We start from the raw sequence: 7,279 nt of genomic DNA on the forward strand, positions 1-7,279 counted from the left end.
CCTGTGTGAGTATGGCACAAGGACAGGCTCAGGGTAGCTTGCCTTTTTTCCTACTCCAATGGCTTCTGATAAAGGACTGTACTATCAGCATTTGAGGAGGCGACAAGGATGGTGAGCCGTGGCAATGCATGCATCAGTGATACAATCCCTCTTGTGTTCCTGCTGAAACATACTCTGCATGGCATTATGGACAGGGCACTCGAGGTAGAGTAGTGGGAAGAAGAACTTGCCCAATATGCAATTGAGCTGCCCTGCATCCAGTCTGCTTTCTGAATTCGAATTCAGTGCTGCCAGAGGTTTTGTGACAGATAAAAGAGTGCGTCTCTCAACAGACTACATTGACCGGCTGACATTTGTCAAAATGAATCAGTCCTGGATGGGGATGGGCTGTGTGTTCGAGTCGAACATAATACAATGTTTGGGGAATCAGCTGGATCGCAGGACACAGGCGTTTCAGTCAAAGAAATGTTTATTAACTTAAACAGGTTTCATAGCAGTTTCTCACCGACTTGAAGAGTTCAGATCTGCCTTTACAGTTAAACAGTCCCCACTTTTGGAGAGGGTAACTTCCCCTGGCAACAGGTTTCCAGTCAGGACACTGTCATGCACCCTCTCGGCTGTACAAAAGTCCACCATCCACAGTCTTCTCTATACTTCACCACACCACACCACACCACACCTAAAACTTCCTGTCTTCCTTAAACCCACTTCCTCTGACCAACGATTTAACCCCTTTTGTTCCCTTAACCTCCCTGGCAGTCTGATTATGTCAGAATTTTCTATTTTAAAAGCGGTACATTGTTTTGCATGGAAATCTGTTGTTTTATATTTTAGGCCTGTAATTCTTAGGAATAACTCACTTTAATCTGTCCAAACAAGAGTCTAGTAGACATCCGGGGTATGATAAAGTTTGAAACACAAAATCATAAATTATTATATAATAATACATTTCATCAAATTAATTAAATTTTACAGCAAGGCCAATTCTTGTTTTTATCAAGAATATCTTTAGAAGATTATGGGGTGAAGGCACTGTCAACACCCAAAGACCAATTGTTCTGCACCTGTGTGACAGGGGCATCAAATTACAATTTTTTACAGCAAGGCCAATTTTTGCTTTCTTCAAGAGTTGCCCCTAGAAGGTTATGAGGTAAAGGCACCACAAACACCCAAAGACCAATTTTTCCACAACTGTGTGACAGGGGCATCAAATTTCAATTTTTTACATTTTTTTAGTCCAATTCTTGCTTTCATTAAGAGTACCTCTAGAAGGTTATGGGGTAAAGACACAACCAACTCCCGCACCTGTTACTATCCAAAGTCTGTGAAAGATACACCACACTTAATCTAAAGAAAATTGTTAATCTTGGCCTGAGTGTACTATAATTTGGCTTCTTCACATAAGGCACAGGTGTCAAACACAAGGCCCGCGGGCCGAATGCGGCCCCACAGTTAATTGTATGTGCCCCTCGCCTCTCCTGCAGCTGCAACACCCCCCTTGCCTCTGCCCCCACCTTGTCTCTGTAGTCGGCAGTAGAGAGGACAGAACTCCTCTCCTAGATCCTGCACTCCTCTGTGCAGCTGCAGAAAGGCTCATCTTTGCCCACCCCCCATCCCCTCCCTTCTCAGCAGTCCGTAGTAGAGAGAAGGGCAGAACTCCTCCTACAGATCCTGCACCTCTCTGTGCAGCCACAAAACCACCTTGCCCCTGCCTTCCCTGGTCTCACCATTCAGCAGATTCTGGAAGCTGACTCCAGCCCTCTTCTGGTTCTCCTCCAGACCCTGTACTTCTTCCCAGATCCACCTGCATCTTCTTCCTGGCAGCAGTACAAGATACGGGAGTGCATTGTGATGTGTGGAAGGGTGGGTGACTCTTGACTTCTGATGGTGGGGGGGTTCTTGACATCTCATGTAATGGTAAAGAGGGAGTGGGGTGCTCTGGACATCTAACCCTACAGATATAACCGGCCCTTTGAGGGCAACCATAATGCGGCCTGCAATTAAATTGAGTTTGACACCCCTGACATAAGGCTTGCTCACTGTGGTGCTAAACTTTGTTATTTCCATCTAAAGTACTTCAAAGAGACCTCGGAATTTAACAAAAAAATCTCTAATCTTGTTCTTAGTGCACTAAATTCTGGCCCTATCTTACAGACTGATTCCACAAGCTTGCAGGGAAAATCTATTTTAATGTCATTTTTTTTTTTTATAATATATGGCAGTTTTGCTGCAGCAGTTTCTATACACGGTACAGGTGCACCACTTTGCAGGCAGACTAAGGAGCCCCCCCCCCAGGCACTATATTTAAAGGAATTTTTCATTTTTATTGTTTCCTTTAATCACTTCCCACCTGTGCTATAGCTGACACTAGTGTGCAATCCACTGCAACTGCCAGAGCAGCTTATTCTGCCTCCTTGTCCACAGCTGCTCCTGCCATAGCCCCAGCATCATGCATTGAGGAGTCAGCTGAACTGGACTTGGCTGATCACAGATCAGGGTAGAGGGCCAATCACAGCCCTTTACCTCATGATCAATAACAGCTGATCACACGATGTAAACAGAAGCTGGTTTTCTGCTTTTTTTTCCCTCACGCTGAGAGCATGAGGAGAAAAGAATAAAGGTGATAACCGGCTTCTGTAAAAGGGACATCCATCCCAACATTTGTCCACCAGGGCTGCTAATCAGTGCCCACCAGTGCCACCTACCAGTGCCCATCAGTACTGTGAATGAATGCCCCCAGTGCCACCTATCAGTGCACATCAGTGCTGCCAATCAGTGCCTATTAGTGCTTCATCATCAGTGCCACCTACCAATGCCTATCAGTGCCACCTACCAATGCCTATCAGTGACCATCAGTGCTGCATATCAGTGCCCATCAGTGCCGCCTATTAGTGCAATCTGTCAGTGCCCTTATGTGCCGCATATCCGTGCTACATATCAGTGCAGCCTCATCAGTGCCTCCTGATTAGTGCCACCTATCTGTGCATCCTATCAGTGCACATCAACAAAGGAGAAAAATTACCTGTTTGCAAAATGTTTTTTGCTTTTTTGTTTTCAAAATCTTCATTATTTTTTTGTTTGTTTAACAAAAAAAATAAAAAACCCAGTGGTGGTTAAATACCACCAAAAGAAAGCTCTATTTATGTAAAAAAAATGATAAAAATGTCATTTCATTTTTTAAATGACTGGGCAGTTGTCATTCAAAGTGTGACAGCTCTAAAAAACTGAAAATTGGCCTGGTCAGGAAGGGGGAATTAGTGCCCAGTAAGCAAGTGGTTCAAAACAATATTTTTCAAAAGTTTTTTTTGCATTGCTACGCATCCCCCAGGGCAGTACCCGGGCACCCATACCCTTTTTATGGCCAATAACTTGCATATACTGTAAGCCTTCAAAATGGGGACTTTTGATTTTTCAAGTTCTGGTCCCATAGACTTCAATGGGGTTCAATGGGGAGAAAACACCTTGATTTCTCCTATCCATAAAAGTTTGCAGATGGGAGAAACTGTCTGTGAAAATATATTGGCTGGCTGCAGCATACGGTACAGTGTGTCTGTTACCCTCTTGCAGAGCCCAGAAGTCTCTGCCTTCCCTTCTATCCTCTGTGTTTGCCCACATTCCAACCCAATGCTTGGCACCACTGTGCCTGTGAAAGGGGTTGTGTGGGCATATGTAAACATATGCTCTTATTCCCTCCTGCCTCTCTTTCTTTCCCTCCACCCTCTCTCTCTTTCCCCCTCTCTCCTTCCTAGTTGTTTTGACAGGGACACGCTCTCTCCTTTCTCCCCCTTCTCTATTGAGAAAAGGGTAATCAATGAAAAAACTTTTTTTAAAAGAGGAGTAGGAAGGAGGGAGCGTGTCCCTGTCATTTATACTGCTGTTCTGCCTGAAGATCCAAAACTGTTAACCATTGCAGCACCAGAAGTTCAGGGAGAAGAAGGGGACAGGCATCCCTGCACTGAAGACTTCTCTAGGATCAAGCTGGCTGCATAACATGGGACATATTTCACTACAGGCAAGAGTGTTGTTAGGGACCCAGGTCACGTGTCTCGCATCTCCCGCAGAGCTGGTTCAATATCTCTATGGTTAAATCTCTTTTCCTCCAGACGTAAAGAGGGCTCTCTTGTCTGTAGTGACCTGAAAGTAAATAACTCAACACCAAGTTCACTATATGAACCCCTTATGTAATCATGTATATATGGTGATCATATCCCTCCTCAATTGACTTTTCTCAAGAGAGAATACATTTAGTACAGCTAATCTTTCCTCATAGATAAGCTCTCCCATGCTTCTTATCAGTTTGGTTGCCCTTCTCTGCACTTTCTCCAGTTACCTAATATCCTTTTTACAAAGAGGTGCCCTAACCTGAATTGCATATTCCAGATAATAACTTATTTTTTTGTATGGTGACATAATTATGTTTCTCTTTCTGGGATCTATACCTCTTTTATCACAAAAAAGTATTTTGCTAGCTTTATAAACTGCAGCTTGGCATTGCACACTATTATTAAAGTGATTTTAAAGGGATTTTTTAAAAGAACAAGCGTGGTATATGTATCTGCTATGTGCAATGGTATTGCACAGAGAGGCCCCGAACCTCCTCTTCTGGGCTCTCCCACCAGCGATCTTGCCTTCTCTTCTCAGTGTGCCCCCATAGCTGCTTTCTAAGGGGGCGCACCTGAGGGCTTGCTCCCAGGCTGGGCCATGTGCATCTATTGACACACACAGTGTAGCTTGGACCCTCCACCAGCTCCCTCCTCACAGCATTTGATTAACAGCAGCTGGAGTCAATGGCTCCCACTCCTGTCTCTGAGCCTGTGTAAGGGAAGAGAGAGAACCAGTGCTGCTGTAAACGGGCACATCACTGGATTGATCCAGGATTTAGATAAGTATTTGGGGAGGAAAGTGGACAGAGCAACTAACGGAAGGTTTTTTACCCTAATGCAGGCAAGGCATTAAGGTAAAAAACCTTCTGGATTTAGAATCCATTTAAGATTATGATCTACCAGAATGCCCAGATCCTTCTTGAACATTGACTCACTCAAATCTTCTCCTTTTGTCACATAGTTGCCAATTAAATAGTGCATTGGGGTTAGCATGTAAGTTGGAGACATCCTGTAAGGATGTTATTCCAAGTTGGAGACATCCTGTAAGGATGCATACTAGCTCATTATGCCTTTGTCCTGCAAGGATACAACCGCTTTAAGCTACACCCCTAACAACCAAATCGCCCAAAACCTTATCACACCTATTAAACATACTATGGTGTTGATATAGGGCAAGTTCCATAAATCATACTGAATACTTTATTTTCTGTACGTATTTTCCATTTTCCTGTAATGATAATGTTTCACTGTATTTGTATGTGTATGTTTTTACTATTGATGGTCCTGCGTGACAGCAATTAGTGCCGGTCGTGTTCTTTTTGCACTTTGGGTTTTATTTTGTATTTTTGTATTTGCCTTATAAAAAGCACAATAAAAAGAATTACAAACAAACAAAAAAAACCTGCTGTGGTGTTAACTGATGTCCACCTTTGTCCAGCATCTAAAAAAACAGGACATGTGGTTAGTAGAACTTAATGTAAGTAACCCATGGATGTTCAGATGCTATTATTATTATTATTATTATTATTATAATACAGGCTTTATCTAGGGCCAACAGTTTGTGCAGTGCACAATACGTCTCAATACAAGAGGAATCATAGGGCCCTGCTTGTTAGAGCTTGTTATGACATTTGTTTCAGAAAGTTGGTGTGAATGGTATGTTAGGCTGGCCATACATGTTTAATTTTCTTGAACAATTTTCTGTTAGATTTACCACAAACCACATAATATGAGATCAAAACTAAACAACACTTTCACTTGTATCTAATTAGGCAGGCCTTTGTACTACATAGTTGGAGGTACATTTCAAGAAAATTGTAGAGAAAATTGTAAGAAAATTATATTGTATGGCCAGCCTTAGTAGAAGAAGCAGTTAATGAGAATAGTGATGGCCAAATCTTTGCAGGTTCGATTAGCCAAGGTTTTGGCAAATCTTGTTCAATATTCAGCAAAGTCTATGGGAGCAAATCTTATACTTAAAGTAGAAGTTCAGCCAAAACTAAACTGTAAAACAAAAATTGCTATACATACCTTTTCGGCAGCCGCTCCGGTCTGGTCCTATGCTGAACTGTCAGTGGCGGTACAGCACTTAGAGGCGCCTTGCCTTTTTTTCTCATTACCTTTAGAGCTGCTTCTCCTCTCAAGTGCTGCCCAGGTGCAAGATCCACGGAAGTGCTATTAGATATAACCTTTTGGGGCTAAACAAAGTACAAGCAGACAGTCTGTTGTTTCACTGAACGCTGCTTTTCTTTCAGAGCAGGAACTCTTCTTTATTACTCTTTTGAGGCCTAGACAAAACATGAACTCACAAATGTAACACTGCCATCTAGTGGTCATACAATGTAATAGGCACACAGTAATGACATACAGTGGTTGTTGCTGATTAAATACAAACCTTGTATGCTAACACCCCCACTCAACAACTACTATCTATGTCAATCCCATTTCTGATCTAAGATCCACAAATCTGGTTCTAGCTAGTGGCTTTGTCAAAGCATCAGCAATCATTTTTTTCCGACTCACAATACACGTACAATCACTTTCTGATCAACTAAGTCATGAATGTAATGATGTCTGACATCGATGTGCTTGGTTCTTCCATTAATTTTCTCACTTGTTGCAAGCTTAATGCAAGCCTGATTGTCCTCAAATAAGACGGTAGGTTCTGATGTTGCTTCTCCAAGATCCTTGAGTAATTGCTGTAACCACACAACTTCTTGACTGGCATAAGCTGCAGATATGTATTCAGCTTCTGTAGAGGACAATGCCACTGACATCTGTTTCTTGCTGGACCATGATATAGGACTGTCTCCCAATTTTAATAAGTAACCACTTGTGGATTTGCGTGTGCTGTGATCACCTGCCCAATCGGAGTCCACATATCCCACAAGGTTTAAACCACCACTTGCTGATAGTTTCAAATTTAAGTCTTTTGTCTGTTTCAGATATCTCATAACTCTTTTGATCGCATTCCAGTCTCTTTGACGTGGTTTATCAACTCGCCTGCAAAGAAGAGACATGCTGGCTGCAATGTCTGGACGTGTAGTGGTTGCAATGTAGAGAAGTGCCCCCACTGCTTGTCTGTATTGTTCATTGGATGTGAGAAGATCATCTTCTCCTTCTAACTTTGGATAGACTGTATCCATAGGTGTGCTTGCTCCTTTCGCCTCTGTCAT

At 42.6% G+C, this 7,279-nt stretch overlaps 1 pseudogene across 1 annotated transcript; it reads right to left on the reverse strand.

The window, feature by feature from the left end:
- Positions 1–6,654: 6,654 nt before the first annotated feature.
- Positions 6,655–7,279, reverse strand: LOC309559045 (annotated as a pseudogene). The gene has a single exon. The product of its transcript is annotated as an uncharacterized misc_RNA (transcript).

Source organism: Pelophylax lessonae, assembly GCF_965119305.1.
Source record: "Pelophylax lessonae genome assembly, chromosome: 6".
NCBI lineage: Eukaryota > Metazoa > Chordata > Amphibia > Anura > Ranidae > Pelophylax > Pelophylax lessonae.